Here is a 19195-nt window from a genome sequence, read left to right as displayed (position 1 = left end):
CCCACCTTACCCAGTGTCCACATTCCCTCTCCCCCACCTTACCCAATGTCCCAATTCCCCCCTCCCCCACCTTACCCACTGTCCCAATTCCCCCCTCCGCCACCTTACCCACTGTCCCCATTCCCCCTCCCCCACCTTACCCACTGTCCCCATTCCCCCTCTCCCCCACCCCCTTACCCACTGTCCCCATTCCCCCCTCCCCCACCTTACCCAGTGTCCCCATTCCCCCCTCCCATATCTTACCCAGTGTCCCCATTCCCCCTCCCCCACCTTACCCACTGTCCCCATTCCCCCCTCCCCCACCTTACCCAGTGTCCCCATTCCCCCCTCCCCCACCTTACCCACTGTCCCCATTCCCCCTCTCCCCCACTTTACCCAGTGTCCCCATTCCCCCCTCCCCCACCTTACCCACTGTCCACATTCCCCCCTCCCCCACCTTACCCACTGTCCCCATTCCCCCTCCCCCACCTTACCCAGTGTCCCCATTCCCCCCCTCCCCCACCTTACCCACTGTCCCCATTCCCCCCTCCCCCACCTTACCCACTGTCCCCATTCCCCCTCCCCCACCTTACCCACTGTGCCCAGTCCCCCACCCCCTTACCCACTGTCCCCATTCCCCCTCTCCCCCACTTTACCCAGTGGCCCCATTCCCCGCTCCCCACCTTACCCACTGTCCCCATTCCCCCTCTCCCCCACCTTTCCCAGTGTCCCCATTCCCCCTCCCCCACCTTACCCAGTGTCCACATTCCCTCTCCCCACCTTACCCACTGTCCACATTCCCCCCTCCCCCACCTTACCCAGTGTCCACATTCCCTCTCCCCCACCTTACCCAATGTCCCAATTCCCCCCTCCCCCACCTTACCCACTGTCCCAATTCCCCCCTCCGCCACCTTACCCACTGTCCCCATTCCCCCTCCCCCACCTTACCCACTGTCCCCATTCCCCCTCTCCCCCACCCCCTTACCCACTGTCCCCATTCCCCCCTCCCCCACCTTACCCAGTGTCCCCATTCCCCCCTCCCATATCTTACCCAGTGTCCCCATTCCCCCTCCCCCACCTTACCCACTGTCCCCATTCCCCCCTCCCCCACCTTACCCAGTGTCCCCATTCCCCCCTCCCCCACCTTACCCACTGTCCCCATTCCCCCTCTCCCCCACTTTACCCAGTGTCCCCATTCCCCCCTCCCCCACCTTACCCACTGTCCACATTCCCCCCTCCCCCACCTTACCCACTGTCCCCATTCCCCCTCCCCCACCTTACCCAGTGTCCCCATTCCCCCCCTCCCCCACCTTACCCACTGTCCCCATTCCCCACTCCCCCACCTTACCCACTGTCCCCATTCCCCCTCCCCCACCTTACCCACTGTGCCCAGTCCCCCACCCCCTTACCCACTGTCCCCATTCCCCCTCTCCCCCACTTTACCCAGTGGCCCCATTCCCCGCTCCCCACCTTACCCACTGTCCCCATTCCCCCTCTCCCCCACCCCCTTACCCAGTGTCCCCAGTCCCCCTCTTCCCCACCTTACCCAGTGTCCCCATTCCCCCTCTCCCCCACTTTACCCAGTGGCCCCATTCCCCCTCTCCCCCACCCCCTTACCCATCTGGTTCACTAATGTCCTTCAGGGAAGGAAACCTGCCGTCCTTACCCGGTCTGGCCTATATGTGACTCCAGACTCACAGCAATGTGGTTGATTCTTAATCGCTCTCTGAAATGGCCTAGCAAGACACTCAGTTGTACAATCTCGCTAAAAAAAGTCACAATAAGAATAAAACCGGAAGGACCACCCGGCATCAGACCACTAGGCACCGGACACGACAACGGCAAACCAAACCCAGTCGACCCTGCAAAGTCCTCCTCACTAATATCTGGGTCTTGTGACAAAATTGGGAGAGTTGTCCCACAGACTAGTCAAGCAACAGCCTGACATAGCCATACTCACAGAATCATACCTTTCAGCCAATGTCCCAGACTCTTCCATCATCATCCCTGGGTATGTCCTGTCCCACCGGCAGGACAGACCCACCAGAGGTGGTGGTACAGTGATATACAGTCAGGAGGGAGTGGCCCTGGAAGTCCTCAACATTGACTCTGCACCCCATGAAATCTCATGGCATCAGGTCAAACATGGGCAAGGAAACCTCCTGCTGATTACCACCTACTGCCCTCCCTCAGCTGATGAATCAGTCCTCCTCCATGTTGAACTCCACTTGGAGGAAGCACTGATGGTAGCAAGGGCACAGAATGTACTCTGGATGGGGGACTTCAATGTCCATCACCAAGAGTGGCTCGGTAGCACCACTACTGACCGAGCTGGCCGAGTCCTGAAGGACATAGCTGCTAGATTGGGCCTGCGGCAGGTGGTGAGCGAACCAACACGAGGGAAAAACTTACTTGACCTCGTCCTCACCAACCTACCTGTCGCAAATGCATCTGTCCATGACAGTATTGGTAGGAGCGACCACCGCACAGTCCTCGTGGAGATGAAGTCCTGTCTTCACACTGAGGACACCATCCAACGTGTTGTGTGGCACTATCACCGTGCTAAATGGGATAGATTCAGAACAGATCTAGCAGCTCAAAACTGGGCATCCATGAGGCATTGTGGGCCATCAGCAGCAGCAGAATTGTGTTCCAGCGCAATCTGTAACCTCATAGCCCGGCATATTCCTCACTCTACCATTACCAACAAGCCAGGGGATCAACCCTGGTTCAATGAGGAGTGCAGAAGAGCATGCCAGGAGCAGCACCAGGCGTACCTAAAAATGAGGTGGCAACCTGGTGAAGCTACAACTCAGGACTACATGCATGCTAAACAGCGGAAGCAACATGCTATAGACAGAGCTAAGCGATTCCACAACCAATGGATCAGATCAAAGCTCTGCAGTCCTGCCACATCCAGTCGTGAATGGTGATGGACAATTAAACAACTAACAGGAGGAGGAGGCTTTGCAAACATCCCCATCCTCAATGATGGCGGAGTCCAGCACATGAGTGCAAAAGACAAGGCTGAAGCGTTTGCAACCATCTTCAGCCAGAAGTGCCGAGCAGATGATCCATCTCAGCCTCCTCCCGATATCCCCACCATCACAGAAGCCAGTCTTCAGCCAATTCGATTCACTCCACGTGATATCAAGAAACGGCTGAGTGCACTGGAAACAGCAAAGGCTATGGGCCCCGACAACATCTCGGCTGTAGTGCTGAAGACTTGTGCTCCAGAACTAGCTGCGCCTCTCGCCAAGCTGTTCCAGTACAGCTACAACACTGGCATCTACCCGACAATGTGGAAAATTGCCCAGGTATGTCCTGTCCACAAAAAGCAGGACAAATCCAATCCGACCAATTACCGAGCCATCAGCCTACTCTCAATCATCAGCAAAGTGATGGAAGGTGTCGTTGACAGTGCTATCAAGCGGCACTTACTCACCAATAACCTGCTCACCGATGCTCAGTTTGAGTTCCGCCAGGACCACTCGGCTCCAGACCACATTACAGCCTTGGTCCAAACATGGACAAAAGAGCTGAATTCCAGAAGTGAGGTGAGAGTGACTGCCCTTGACATCAAGGCAGCATTTGACCGAGTGTGGCACCAAGGAGCCCTATTAAAATTGAAGTCAATGGGAATCAGGGGGAAAACTCTCCAGTGGCTGGAGTCATACCTAGCACAAAGGAAGATGGTAGTGGTTGTTGGAGGCCAATCATCTCAGCCCCAGGGCATTGCTGCAGGAGTTCCTCAGGGCAGTGTCCTCAGCCCAACCATCTTCAGCTGCTTCATCAATGGGTTTGGGGAGGAGGGGGTTTGTTAGGGGTTTTGGGGAGGAGGGGGGTTTGTTCGGGGGTTTGGGGAGGAGGGGGTTTGTTAGGGGGTTTGGGGAGGAGGGGGGTTTGTTCGGGGGTTTGGGGAGGAGGGGGTTTGTTAGGGGGTTTGGGGAGGAGGGGGGTTTGTTCGGGGGTTTGGGGAGGAGGGGGGTTTGTTCGGGGGTTTGGGGAGGAGGGGGTTTGTTTGGGGGTTTGGGGAGGAGGGGGTTTGTTCGGGGGTTTGGGGAGGAGGGGGTTTGTTTGGGGGTTTGGGGAGGAGGGGGGTTTGTTCGGGGGTTTGGGGAGGAGGGGGTTTGTTTGGGGGTTTGGGGAGGAGGGGGTTTGTTAGGGGGTTTGGGGAGGAGGGGGGTTTGTTTGGGGGTTTGGGGAGGAGGGGGTTTGTTTGGGGGTTTGGGGAGGAGGGGGTTTGTTAGGGGGTTTGGGGAGGAGGGGGTTTGTTATGGGGTTTGGGGAGGAGGGGGTTTGTTAGGGGGTTTGGGGAGGAGGGGGTTTGTTCGGGGGTTTGGGGAGGGGGGGGTTTGTTAGGGGGTTTGGGGAGGAGGGGGTTTGTTAGGGGGTTTGGGGAGGAGGGGGTTTGTTCGGGGGTGTGGGGAGGAGGGGGTTTGTCCCATCTTGTGCTTGTGTTCTCATTCCTCAAGTTTTTTGTTTCACCGTGTCCTGCCACTTCTGATTGGCTCATGCTCTATATTGCTCCTTGTCTGTTTTCCCTGCCATTATCTTTTTTTGGTCATTTTTCTGATCCCCGGCTGGGGTTATTGTAATATGGTTGATCTTGGTTCCCATCAAACTGTGACTTCCCATATTTGAGTTGTTTGCTCCCTGGGTGCTGTTTATTTGAGTGTTGTGGGCTGGTTTTAGCATTAAGAGTTGGGATTTGAAGCATCTGTTGGATTCTTAAAAGGGGGTAAATCTGGTTTATGTCAGGGTGAGGATATGGATCATGGTTCAGAGTTATTGTTAAACAAATTGGGACTTATCAGAGGGAATGATAAACAAAGGGTTTGGTAAATACACAGCGAGCTATCAGAGGGATTGATAATCACACTGGGGCCTATCAGAGGGATTGATAATTTAAAGGGGCAGTCCTCCACTGACAGATGCTGCCACAAACAGCAAAAATTACAGCATGGAGCAGCCCAGGGGGAAGGCTGCTCCCAGTTTAATGATGCCTCACCCCAGGTATCATTAGATGGGGTGAGGAGGAGGGGGAGGACAGAGATCTTCCCCCTGGCGGGCGGGAGGAAGCGGCCCACCTCTGCCACCAAGAAGGCCTGGCTCGAGGTGGCAGAGGGGGTCACCAGCGCCACCAACATATCGCCCACCTGCATACAGTGCAGGAGGCGCTCTAATGACCTCAGTAGGTCAGCCACAGTGAGAACACGTAGTCTTTCCCCTACACTCCGTCTGCCACATCACTGCCCCCACCCCACATCTCCTTCGGCACTGCCAACACTACTCTGTCACATGACCCCTCATACCCACTCAAACCTCATCCTCATCTTACCTGCACCTACTCACCTCGCCAGTACTCACCCCACCACTAACACGCAACCCAATCCTCATACAATCTCATGGCTCTATCCCATACTCACCCTCTCGTGCATCTCTCTCACGGCCAGCCTCACTCAACCTGCCACTACCTGTGCTGCAGCCACAGGGCATGCATCACATATGTGCAGTAGGCAGCGTAAGGCAAACGTCTCGTCAGCATGAAGGGGATGCACAAGAGTGTTTGAGGGTTTGTCATGGTTCTTACTTCTATTGAATTAAAGAACAACTCACATCACACATTATATTGGCACCACTACTGCCATGTCTTCGCGAATCCTGTCCGGTTTGTGCAATAATGCCCGCTCCTGGGTATCCCTATGAGGACCCACCACTGATGCCACCCATTGTGTCACTGCAGAGTGGGTGTAGGTGTATTTGCAGGGCTCTTCTGCGCAGACGACTGAGAGACATCGGGGATGTCCCCGGTTGCACCCTGGAAGGCTGTGGAGCAGAAGTTTGGGAGGGCAGTGGTGACTGTGACAGCGACAGATAGGAAGATGGTGCACGGGCCAGCCAGGTGCAGCTCGGCATGAAAGAGGCTGCAGATGTCCACGGCTACATGTCGAGTGACTCTGAGCCTCCGTGTGCACTGCTGCTCAGAGAGGTCCAGGAGGCTGAGCCTCGGTCTGTGGACCCTGTGGCGAGGGTAGTGCCCTCTGCGACACATCTCTCTCTGCGGTAGCCCTCCCTCCTGCTGTACAGGTGGATGTGTCACAGCACTCTGTTGTGGAGCTCCACGTGTTAGAGGTGGACGGCGTGGATGGTGAGGCTGGTGATGCTGTTCGCCCTCCCAGGAGGTCATGACTGCAGCTACGGCGGCCCCCATCCGCAAGATGTACATCTGAGGGGGTCCGCAAGGTAGGTACATGTCTCCGGACCCCGGGCTAAGTGTGCAGGTTGGTGACTTCGACCGTCAGGAGGAGGGTGGTGGAGGCCAAACTTTGTCCCAAGTGACAGAGTGGCCTCCTGCAATGGGTGAGGGTCTCCCCCGCCCCTGTCAAATGGATCTTTGCAGCTGCCACAGGCTGACAGCTGCAACACGTCCATTTCAACTGGGAGTGTTTCCCCCAGTGTATGAAACAGTCCCATGTTGATCCAAAATCACACACAGTCCCTTAATCAGGTCAGTTAATGCCCTGAACAACCAAAGTAAATACACTCAAGTGGCATCCCGCTGGCTTTAATTGCCTGCGGGATTCCCACCAGCGGGGGCTGCGCGCGCACCCCCGCACGTCAGGGCGGAACCCGGAAGTGGGCGGGATCGAGGCACGATCCGGTCCCGCTCCGGGATTTTGGGATTTTCGGGGCCTCCCCGCCGAGAACGCACCCGGTAGCGGGTGCTAAAATCGGGCCCAAGGAGTCTGCAAAGGGATAGAGATAGGTTAAGTGAGTGGGCAAAAATTTGGCAGATGGAGTATAATATGGGAAAATGTGAACTTGTCCACTTTGGCAGGAGGAACAGAAAAGCAGTATATTATTTAAATGGAGAGAGATTGCAGAACTCTGAGGTACAGAGGTATCTGGATGTCCTAGTACATGAATCACAAAAAGTTAGTATTCAGGAACAGCAAGTGATTAGGAAGGCAAATGGAATTTATTGCAAGGGGAATGGAATATAAAAGTAGAGATGTTTTGCTTCAGTTGTACAGGGCATTGGTGAGACCACATCGAGAATACTGTGTGCAGTTTTGGTTTCCTTATTTAAGAAAGGACATAATTGCTTTGGAGGCAGTTCAGAGAAGGTTCACTCGACTGATTCCTAGGATGAGGGGGTTATCTTATGAGGAAAGGTTGGACAAGTTGGGCCTGTATACACTGGAGTTTGGAAGAATGAGAGGTGATCTTATTGAAACATATAAGATCCTGAGGGGACTAGAAGGGGTAGATGCTGAGAGGATGTTTCCCCTTGTGGGAGAGACTAGAACTAGGGGCCACAGTTTAAAAATAAGGGGTCTCCCATTTAAGAAGGAGATGAGGAGAATTTTTTTCTCTCTGAGGGTCGTGAGTCTGTGGAACTCCCTTCCCCAGAGAGCGGGGTAGGCAGGGTCATTGAATATTTTTAAGGCTGAGTTAGATAGATTCCTGATTAACAAGGGAGTCAAAGGTTATAGTAGGTAGACGGGAAAGTAGGGTTGAGGTCACAATCAGATCAGCCATGATCTTATCAAATGGCAGAGCAGGCTCGAGGGGCCGAATGGTCACCTACTGCTCTTAATTCATATGTTTGTATCTCCTCAAGGTGGAGAAGAACTTGGAGCAGAAGGGAGAGGATCCAGTTGTCGTGGTCCACGTAGCAACCAACGACATAGGTAAAACGAGGAATGAGGTCCTGCTGAGGGAGTTTGAGGAGCTCGGATCTAAATTAGAAAGCAAGACCTCAAAGGTAATAATCTCTGGATTACCACCTGAGCCACGGGCAAAATGGCATAGGTCAAATAGATTAGAAAACATGGGTTTTTGGTTAAAAGGCACCAAGAACTGGGAGGAGCGGATCGCCAAGACCACACAGAAGCTTGGTATGAGCGATCCCTCTCCATAACCGTCAGGAACCTGGTGATAAGGTGTGAGGTACTCGCGGTGTTGCTCTACGTGGCCAGGGTCTGGCCCATTCCCCGCAACTCCGCCGTCACAGTCACCCGAGCTATCTTCCACTTTGTCTGGAGGTCCATGGTAGAATGCAGAGACACCATGTACAAGACCCCAGACAAAGGGGGGAAGAGCATCCCCAACGTCACTCTGATCCTGATGGCCAACTTTGTGTGTGACTGCCTCAGGATGTGTGTAGAGCCCCAGTACGCAAACACCAAGTGTCACTACGTGCTGGGTTTCTACCTGTCCAACACACTGAGAAGGCTGGGTCTGGCCATGCTGGCCAAGCAGGCGCAGGATGTCCTGTCCAGCTGGATTGCTCCCCCCCCCCACACATGTCCCAGGTGGAGAAGTTCCTGAGGAATCAGACAATGGTCAACATGAAACATCCTGAGAGTCCTGCAAGGAACGGAGAGGGTGGACTCGATCAGTTTCTTCCCCGACCAGATGGTCGATGCCATTTGGCAGAATGTCTCGTCGCCGGAACTGACAAACAGGATATAGCCTGGATGGTGGTGAGAAACGCCCTCCCAGTGCGGTCCATCCAACACACTCGGACCCTCAGCGCCGCCGCGAGCTGCCCTCGAGGCTGTAGCGGGGAGGAGACCGTCTTCCACCTCCTGATGGGCTGCCCCTTTGCGCAGATGATGTGGAGAGAGATGCGCTGGTATCTGTCCCGGTTCATCTCAAACAGTTCGGTAACACAGGACGCTGTGCTCTACGGACTGTTTCCCGGGACGCACACTGAGACATACAACCTGCCGCTGGAAGACCATCAACTCGGTGAAGGAGGCCCTTTGGTCTGCCCGAAACCTGCTGGTCTTCCAGCTGAAGGAGTGTCCATGACCGAGTGTTGCCGACTGGCACACGCCAAGGTCCAGGAGTACGTGCTGCGGGACGCAGTGAGGTGAGGTGCAGCTTACCCAAAGGCTCTATGGGGAAAGGCCAACGTGTAAGGCCACCCCACCTTGTACTGTACACCACGAGTCATAAGAAATACTGTGTTGAATTGTAATAATGAGATTGCTTTGTGTACGATCTGTAATGTATTGGTTGAATTGTACTGGTTTGGAATGGTGATTTTTACATTAACAGTGTGTATCCTTAAATTCCATGAAATAAAGTATATTTTGAAATTAAAAAATAGTTTTTGGTGAAAAGGCCAAAATACCCAACACCCCAAATTATGGTAATGTTGGGATTCAAACCCTCGCCTCCTGCAAAGACTGGAACCTTAATCCAGCGTACTCTATCGTTCAGGCAGGCGACTACATATGAAGCCTGTTATCTCTGGGGCAAGGTTAGTGACCTTAAGTGTTAATCAGCAGTAGGCCATTCAGCCCCTCGAGCCTGTTCCGCAGTCGGAATGCGAATGCCACTTTGCTTTTCCAAAATAAAGGTGTGACATTAATTGTGGAACCATGGAAACAGTCTTGTCTGGCTCACTGCAGAAATCTCCATGTCACAGCCAAGCAGCTCCACTACAACCAGTGCGGCCTTTTGGGGCCTTGTCTGTCAAGAAGAATTCTGATTTCAGTGAAGCTATTCTCAGGTTTTTATCTATTGTTCATGTGCCTGCTCTCCGACCATAGGGTAAATAGTGGAATATCCACCGTGTACAACATGCAATCTTTACGGTGCATGTTCTTACAGCCAAAAATCATATTGAAAGCCTGAAAATATGAAATCACATGGTGCAATGACAGTGTGTCTGATTCAAGGTCAGGAGGTCGCGTCTTAGAATCGCGTCGGGGTCACAACATGTTCAGGGTATTGCTGACTGGTTTTATATCCCCACAGTGTTTTGGGGATTGTCTATTCAGCGTTTGTGCAATTATCATTATCAGAATTAAGACTGATACAAATTCGAACGCTATTTTTTCTGTTAGTTTTGATTCACCAAAGAGAGTATGAGAATAGACTGGCGACTAATATAAAAGGGAATCCAAAAGTCTTCTATAGGCATATAAACAGTAAATGGGCAGTAGGAGGAGGGGTGGGGCCGATTAGGGACCAAAAAGGAGATCTACTCGTGGAGGCAGAGGGGATGGCCGAGGTACTAAATGAGTACTTTGCATCTGTCTTTACCCAGGAAGAAGATGCTGCCAAAGTCACAGTAAAAGAGGGGGTAGGGGGGATAATGGATGGGCTAAAAAGTGATAAAGAAGAGGTACTAGAAAGGCTAGCCGTACTTAAAGTAGATAAGTCACCCGGTCCGGATGAGATGCATCCTAGGTTGCTGAGGGAAGTAAGGGTGGAAATTGCGGAGGTACTGGCCATAATCTTCCAATCATCCTTAGATATGGGGGTGGTGCCAGAGGACGGGAGAATTGCAAAAGTTACACCCTTGATCAAAAAAGGGTGTAAGGATAAATCCAGCAACTACAGGCCAATCAGATTAACCTCGGTGGTGGGGAAACTTTTAGAAACAATAATCCAGGACAAAATTAACAGTCACTTGGACAAGTGTGGATTAATTAAGGAAAACCAGCACGGATTTGTTCAAGGCAAATCGTGTTTAACTAAATTGATTGAGTTTTTTGATGAGGTAACGGAGAGGGTCGATGAGGGCAATGTGGTTGATGTGGTGAATATGGACTTTCAAAAGGTGTCTGATAAAGTGCCGCATAATAGGCAGTAGCAGCATGGATATGAAATTGACTATGTGACAGGAAACAGAGAGGGGATACTTAAAAAAGAAATTAGGAGATCAAGGAGGGGCCATGAAATAACACTGGCGAGCAAAATAAAGGAAAATCCTAAGATGTTTTATAAGTATATTAAGGGTAAGAGGATGACTAGGGAAAAAATAGGGCCCATTAGGGACAAAAATGGCAATCTGTGTGTGGAGCCGGCAGATGTAGGAGGGGTTCTAAATGAATTTTTTGCATCTGTTTTCACTATGGAGAAGGACGATGTAGACATAGAAATACGGCAGGGGGACTGTGATATACTCGAACATATTAACATCGAGCGGGAGGAGGTATTGGCGGTTTTAGCAGGCCTAAAAATGGATAAATCCCCAGGCCCGGACGAAATGTATCCCAGGCTACTGTGTGAGGCAAAGGAGGAGATTGCGGGGGCTCTGACACATATATTCAGAACCTCTCTGGCCACAGGGGATGTGCCAGAGGACTGGAGAACCGCTAATGTAGTACCATTATTCAAGAAGGGGAGTAGGGAAAAACCGGGGAACGATAGGCCAGTGAGCCTAACATCAGTGGTAGGAAAATTATTGGAAAAAATTCTGAAGGACAAAATTAGTCTCCACTTGGAGAAGCAAGGATTAATCAGGGATAGTCAACATGGCTTTGTCAAGGGAAGATCATGTCTGACTAATTTGATTGAATTTTTTGAGGGGGTGACTAGGCGTGTGGATGAGGGTAACGCAGTGGATGTGGTATACATGGATTTCAGTAAGGCCTTCGATAAAGTCCCCCACAGGAGACTGGTCAAGAAGGTACGAGCCCATGGAATCCAGGGTGCCTTGGCACTTTGGATACAAAACTGGCTTAGTGGCAGAAGGCAGAGGGTGATGGTCGAAGGTTGTTTTTGTGACTGGAAGCCTGTGGCCAGTGGGGTACCACAGGGATCGGTGCTGGGTCCCTTGCTGTTTGTGGTCTACATTAATGACTTGGATATGAATGTAAAAGGTATGATCAGTAAGTTCGCTGATGATACAAAGATTGGTAGGGTGGTAAATAGCGAGGAGGATAGCCTCAGTCTGCAGGACGATATAGATGGGTTGGTCAGATGGGCGGAACAGTGGCAAATGGAATTTAACCCGGAAAAGTGCGAGGTGATGCACTTTGGAGGGACTAACAAGGCAAGGGAATACACAATGAATGGGAGGACCCTAGGCAAGACAGAGGGTCAGAGGGATCTTGGTGTGCAAGTTCACAGATCCCTGAAGGCGGCGGAACAGGTAGATAAGGTGGTAAAGAAGGCATATGGGATACTTGCTTTTATTAGCCGAGGCATAGAATATAAGAGCAAGGAGGTTATGATGGAGCTGTATAAAACACTGGTTAGGCCACAGCTGGAGTACTGTGTGCAGTTCTGGTCGCCACACTACAGGAAGGATGTGATCGCTTTGGAGAGGGTGCAGAGGAGATTCACCAGGATGTTACCAGGGCTGGAGCGCTTCAGCTATGAAGAGAGACTGGGAAGATTGGGTTTGTTTTCCTTGGAGCAGAGGAGGCTGAGGGGGGACATGATTGAGGTGTACAAAATTATGAGGGGTACAGATAGGATGGATACTAAGGAGCTTTTTCCCTTCGTTGAGGGTTCTATAACAAGGGGACATAGATTCAAGGTAAAAGGCGGGAGGTTTAGAGGGGATTTGAGAAAGAACTTTTTCACCCAGAGGGTGGTTGGAGTCTGGAACTCACTGTCTGAAAGGGTTGTGGAGGCAGGAACCCTCACAACATTCAAGAAGCATTTGGATGAGCACTTGAAATGCCATAGCATACAAGGCTACGGACCAAATGCTGGAATATGGGATTAGAGTAGACAGGGCTGATGGCCGGCGCGGACACGATGGGCCGAAGGGCCTCTATCCGTGCTGTATAACTCTATGACTCTATGACTCTAGTAGTGGTGAATGGTTGTTTTTTGGACTGGGGGGAGGTGTACAGTGGTGTTCCCCAGGGGTCGGTACTAGATCCACTGCTTTTCTTGACAGATATTAAAGACTTGGACTTGGGTGTACAGGGCACAATTTCAAAATTTGCAGATGACACAAAACTTGGAACAGTGAACTTTGGTAGTGAACAGTGAGGAGGATAGTGATAGACTTCAAGGAGACATAGACAGGCTGGTGGAATGGGCAGACACGTAGCAGATGAAATTTAACGCAGAGAAGTGTGAAGTGATACATTTAGGTAGGAAGAATGAGGAGAGGAATTATAAACTAAAGGGCACAATTCTAAAGGGGTGCAGGAACAGAGAGATCTGGGGGTATATGTGCACAAATCATTGAAGGTGGCAGGGCAGGTTGAGAAAGTGGTTAAAAAAGCATACGGGATCCTGGGCTTTATAACTGGAGGCATAGGGCCCAATTTTAGCACCCGCTATCGGGTCGTTCCTGGCGGGGTGGCTCCGAAAATCGGGGAATCCCGGAGCGGATCAGGAGCCCGGCTCCAACCCACCCACTTCCGGGTTCCCCACAGATGCGCTGACGTGCGCGCGCAGCCCCCGCATGTGGGAATCCCGCAGGCAATTAAAGCCAGCGGGATGCCACTTCAGAGTATTTATACTGGTATTTCAGGTCATTAACAGACCTGATTAAGAGATTATGTGAGGAGGGGTGGGATTTTATAGACAACTGGGACTGTTTCCCACACTGGGGGAAACACTCCCAGTTGAAATGGATGTGTTGCAGCCATCAGCCTGTGGCAGCTGCAAAGGTCCATTTGACAGGTGGTGGGGGGAGACCCTCACCCATTGCAGGAGGCCACTCTGTCACTTGGGACAGAGTTTGGCCTCCACCACCCTCCTCCTGACAATCAAATTCACAAACTTGCACACTTACCCCGGGGTCCGGAGACATGTACCTACCTTGCGGACCCCCTCAGATGTACATCTTGCGGATGGGGGCCGCCGTAGCTGCAGTCATGACCTCCTGGGAGGGCGAACAGCATCACCAGCCTCGCCAGCCTCGCCGTCCACCTCTGACACGTGGAGCTCCACAACAGAGCGCTGTGACACATCCACCTGCACAGCAGGAGGGAGGGCTACCGCAGAGAGAGATGCGTCGCAGAGGGCACTACCCTCGCCACAGGCTCCACAGACCGAGGCTCAGCCTCCTGGACCTCTCTGAGCAGCAGTGCACACGGAGGCTCAGAGTCAGTCGACATGTAGTCGTGGACATCTGCAGCCTCTTTCATGCCGAGCTGTTCCCAGTTGACCCGAGCACCATCTTCTTACCTGTCGCTGTCAAAGTCACCACTGCCCTCAACAACTTCTCCTCCGCATCCTTCCAGGGTGCCATCGGGGACATCGCCGATGTCTCTCAGTCGTCTGCACAAAAGAGCCCTGCAAATACACCTCCACCCACTCTGCAGTGACACAATGGGTGGCATCAGTTGTGGGTCTCCATTGTGATCCTCAGGAAAGGGCATTATTGCACAGACCAGACAAGATTCACACAAGACATGGCAGTAGTGGTGACAATATAATATGTGATGTGAGTTGGTCAGAAATTAATTATAAGTAAAAACCATGACAAACCCTCAAACACCCTTGTGCATCCCCTTCATGCTCACGACACGTTTGCCTTACGCTGCCTACTGCACATATGTGATGCATGCCCTGTGGCTGCAGCACAGGTAGTGGCAGGTTGAGTGAGGCTGGCCGTGAGAGATGTACGAGAGGGTGAGTATGGGATAGAGCCATGAGATTGTATGAGGATTGGGTTGAGTGGTAGTGGCGGGATGAGTACTGGCGAGGTGAGTAGGTGCAGGTAAGATGAGGATGAGCTTTGAGTGGGTGTTGGCAGTGCAGAAGGAGATGTGGGGTGGGGGCAGTGATGTGGCAGACGGAGTGTAGGGGAATGAGTAAGTGTACTCACTTTGGCTGACCTACTTACGTCATTGGAGCGCCTCCTGCACTGTATGCAGGTGGGCGATATGTTGGTGGTGCAGGTGACCTCCTCTGCCACCTCGAGCCAGGCCTTCTTGGTGGCAGAGGCAGGCCGCTTCCTCCCGCCCGCCGGGGGGGAAGATCTCTGTCCTCCCCCTCCTCCTCCTCACCCCATCCAATGATACCTGGAGTGAGGCATCATTAAACTGGGAGCAGCCTTCCCCCTGGGCTGCTCCATGCTGTAATTTTTCCTATTTCTAGCAGCATCAGTCAGTGGAGGACTGCCCCTTTAAATAGAGCGCCTCCAGCTGACAGACCTTCCTGTGCATGTGCAGCCCGCCCGACGCACAGATCAGCAGTGGGGAACCCGGAGGAGCAGGTAAGTGGATCCAATTAGGCTGCGATCGCGTGCGGGGCAGACTGATTTCACCGGGCGCGTTACCCACGCGCCCAGTTGCCCCCCCCACCGCGAACCCGCAGCCCTGGTAACATCGAGCCCTTAGAGTACAAAAGCAAGGAAGTCATGATGAACCTTTATAAAACACTGGTTTGGCTACATCTGGAGTATTGTGTCCAGTTCTGGGCACCGCACTATAGGAAAGATGTGAAGGCCTTAGCGAGGGTGCAGAAGAGATTTACTGGAATGATTCCAGGGATGAGGGACTTCAGTTATGTGGATAGACTGGAGAAGCTGGGGTTGTTCTCCTTAGAGCAGAGACGGTTGTGAGGAGATTTGATCGAGGTGTTCAAAATCATGAAGGGTCTAGACAGAGTAGATAGAGAGAAACTGTTCCCATTGGCGGAAGGGTCAAGAACCAGAGGACATTGATTTAAGATGATTGGCAAAAGAACCAAAGGCGACATGAGGAAAAACCTTTTTACACAGCGAGTGGTTAGGATCTGGAATGCACTGGGGGGGAGGGGGAAGACTCGATTGTGGCTTTCAAGAAGGGAATTGATCAATACTTGAAGGGAAAAAATTTGGAGGGCCCTGGGTAAGTCCGCGGAGTGGGATTAGTTGGATTGCTCTTGCACAGAGCAGGCACGGGCTCGACGGGCTGAACGGCCTCCTTCTGTACTGTAACCATTCTATGATTCAGCGGTTTTATACTGAAACAATGTTTAAGGGATGTGGTATGTTCAATGTTTGTGCAATAACTGCCAACAATGTGAGAAGTAAAACTTAAACCGCCCAGTGTGGGCTCAAACCCATTGACCCCGTGTGGTTTTATGGTTTAAACCCACTGACCCCGTGTGGTTTTATGGTTCAAACCCATTGACCCCGTGTGGTTTTATGGCTCAAACCCACTGACCCCCGTGTGGGTTTATGGCTGGTTAAACTCAGGTGGTCAGAAGCTGGAATAACGCCACGATTGCGGGTTCCAGTCCATACGGCCATCAGAAGTTTATCTTTTTTCGGTTTTGCGCAATCTTAAAAATCCAAACTTTACAAATAAATCTTCACCAAGTCACGGGGACATTTTTAAAATAACATCCATTGGACCTTTGACCCTGGGGCGGAGAAAGATGTCCTTCTTTGTATTTGTCTCTCTGGAGATTTGCTGATAAAGGTTTAACTCACCGCCTGTTCCCGTTAATGGTCACACACAGGAACAGGCGGACAGAGCAGGTCTGACCGCCCCCACAGGGGGAAAGTCATCAGTTTGGGACAAAATGATCAGATCAAATTTTCCCAGAGAGACAAAAACAGAGAAAAAGGCAGAAGGAAATAGAGAAATAAAAGCTAAATAAAAACATAGAAATATTTCTCATCATTGATGTATCTCCATCCCCACCCCTTCAGTGCCGGGTATAAAATGTTAGTTTAAACAAACAAATCAACCCAAAGAACGAGAACAATATAACAGAAAATTGCCGACACCTTGGATTGAAGCTGGGACTTTAGATCTTCAGTCTCACACTCTCCTAATTGAACTATTTCCACCCCACAGCAAATTGGACTTTGTGTCACCTTCTTGAAAAAATATAAACCCGAGTGAAATACACTGAAGTGTTTATAAAGACAGAAAGCTGACAGACCAGGGGAGACCTCACAGTGCTGGACACGGAAATACAGTGACATGTTTATAAAAAGTTATACAACACAACATGAGGGTACATTTATACTCCATGTTCCCGGCAATGATGGAATGTGAAGAGTTTCACAATCCACTCGGCCATCCTAGTGCTCACTGCCCCGCATTCCCCCACTGAGGGCTAGGGGGCTCGGGGAGGGTCGGAGAGGGCAATGGGGGTGGGTGGGCTCGGGGAGGGTCAGAGAGGGGAATAGTGGCTTGGGGAGTGTCAGAGAGGGGAATGGGGGGCTCGGGGAGGGTCAGAGAGGGGAATGGGGGGATCGGGGAGGGTCAGAGAGGGGAATGGGGGGCTCGGGGAGTTTCAGAGAGGGGAATAGTGGCTTGGGGAGTGTCAGAGAGGGGAATAGTGGCTTGGGGAGTGTCAGAGAGGGGAATGGGGGGCTCGGGGAGGGTCAGAGAGGGGAATGGGGGGCTCGGGGATTTTCAGAGAGGGGAATGGGGGGCTCGGGGAGGGTCAGAGAGGGGAATGGGGGCTCAGGGAGGGTCAGAGAGGGGAATGGGGGCTCGGGGAGTGTCAGAGAGGGGAATTGGGGGGCTCGGAGAGTGTCAGAGAGGGGAATGGGGGCTCGGGGAGTTTCAGAGAGGGGAATGGGGGCTCGGGGACTGTCAGAGAGGGGAATTGGGGGGCTCGGAGAGTGTCAGAGAGGGGAATGGGGGCTCGGGGAGGGTCAGAGAGGGGAATGGGGTGGGCTCGGGGAGGGTCAGAGAGGGGAATGGGAGGCTCGGGGAGGGTCAGAGAGGGGAATGGGGGCTCGGGGAGGGTCAGAGAGGGGAATGGGGGCTCGGAGAGTGTCAGAGAGGGGAATGGGGGCTTGGGGAGGGTCAGAGAGGGGAATAGTGGCTTGGGGAGTGTCAGAGAGGGGAATGGGGGGCTCGGGGAGGGTCAGAGAGGGGAATGGGGGCTCGGGGAGGGTCAGAGAGGGGAATGGGGTGGGCTCGGGGAGGGTCAGAGAGGGGAATGGGAGGCTCGGAAAGTGTCAGAGAGGGGAATGGGGGCTCGGGGAGGGTCAGAGAGGGGAATGGGGGGGGCTCGGGGAGGGTCAGAGAGGGGAGTGGGGGCTCGGGGAGTGTCAGAGAGGGGAATGGGGGCTCGGAGAGTGTCAGAGAGGGGAATGGGGGCTCAGGGAGTGTCAGAGAGGGGAGGGGGCTTGGGGAGTGTCAGAGAAGGGAATGGGGGGCTCGGGGAGGGTCAGAGAGGGGAAGCAGCTTTTTAAAGTCCATCTCACCCAACCTGACTATGCTCCTTCTGCCCGGCCCTGACATATCACTCAGTCTCCTTTTGCCGGGACTGCACTTTCTGAGGGAAGGAACGATCCTCTGAGAAACCCTGGAATGTAGAAACTGGAGGAGGCCATTCAGCCCCTGGAGTCAGTGCGCCATTCTATCCAATCGTTGATCTGTGATTCAACTCCATTTACCGGACTCTGTTTACACGGGGAGTGCGGTCACTCCCGGATCATTCTGAACAGATCTTTTTATATGGTTTAGAACCGACCAGTTAATTATTTATTCACTTCTTTTGTAGAGCTGCGATGGGCGAGTGGTTAAGGATTTGGTTTTGAAATCCAATGGGTTTTGCCTGCGGCCCGAGCCCTGCTCGCAGCCGATGTGTTCAGTGCTTCAAATAGTTTCTGATCTTTTCCCCGCTCCCTCCCTGACACTGAATCCTCACCACTGTATCCATGAACCAACTCTTACACATATTGACGCAAAACGTGTTGCTGTAATTGGGAACACGAGCAATATCTCCGGGACAATTAGATTTTTTTGATCTTAGTCGGTAAATAAAATGCAAAGCTCAGAAAAATAAACTGACTGGAAACAGTGAGCAGGTCCGGGGAGATCTGTGGAGAGAGTGAGGGAGTGAGTGTTTCAGGTCGCTGAACTTTCGGCAGAACTCAGCATTGCTTCAAAGTATTGTGGGTGCTTTTCGTAAAATGTTGTTTTCAGCGACTGTTCTGTTAATTTCTTTCCAAACTTTGCACTTTTTAAGTTGCTCAGAGTCAAGAACAAAAATAAGATATTTTCCTTTGTGTCTGTCCGCCCAAAAAAAAAAGACTGGCCCGTACGGGGATCGAACCCGCGACCTTGGCGTTATTAGCACCACGCTCTAACCAACTGAGCTAACCGGCCCTGACGGCAGCTACTGCTTATCAGATTCTATTTACTCGTGTGTCCCTCGCATCCGCTCCCGACAACTTCCAGCGAAGCGCTGCACTGAGTCTCTGTCCGTCCCCGAAACACAACTCGGCCTCCAACAACACAGGGACATCGGCCGGAAACACCACTAACCTTCTCCTCAATGCAGTGATACAGGAACAGCACTACCTCCACTATAGTGTCGTGAGACAGTCTCCAAACAGCAGCTAACTCATGCAACAAGACAGACAGAGGTTCAAACACAACCAACCTTTTCTCAATGCAGTAACACAGGCCAGAAATAACAGCACATTCTGCTATAACACACTGACACAGTGTCCACAGCAATATATAACCTGGGCCTGAAACACCTCCAATCCCTGCAACAATATATAACCTGGGCCTGAAACACCTCCAATCCC

The 19195-nt window shown here is 52.2% G+C and overlaps 1 protein-coding gene and 1 non-coding gene across 3 annotated transcripts in view; both read right to left on the bottom strand.

Annotated features, from left to right (window-relative positions):
- Nucleotides 1-19195, bottom strand: part of LOC137334886 (uncharacterized) — a 90801-nt gene that overhangs the window by 54333 nt on the left and 17273 nt on the right. Inside the window, exon 1 of one of the 2 annotated variants that reach the window (XM_067999943.1) lies at nucleotides 19045-19130. The exons of the other annotated variant lie outside the window; for it this stretch is intronic. The gene's annotated coding sequence lies outside the window, so the exon portion shown is untranslated. Of the gene's footprint in view, nucleotides 1-19044; nucleotides 19131-19195 lie in introns of those variants that run through there. 2 annotated transcript variants of the gene reach the window in all.
- trnai-aau (transfer RNA isoleucine (anticodon AAU)) lies at nucleotides 18694-18767 on the bottom strand. Its single transcript has one exon. It is a non-coding gene; the product is annotated as a tRNA-Ile (tRNA).

This window comes from Heptranchias perlo, chromosome 18 (assembly GCF_035084215.1).
Source record: "Heptranchias perlo isolate sHepPer1 chromosome 18, sHepPer1.hap1, whole genome shotgun sequence".
Lineage (NCBI taxonomy): Eukaryota > Metazoa > Chordata > Chondrichthyes > Hexanchiformes > Hexanchidae > Heptranchias > Heptranchias perlo.
Note: the sequence above shows the minus strand (reverse complement) of the source record. Positions and strands in the feature narration are given on the sequence as shown.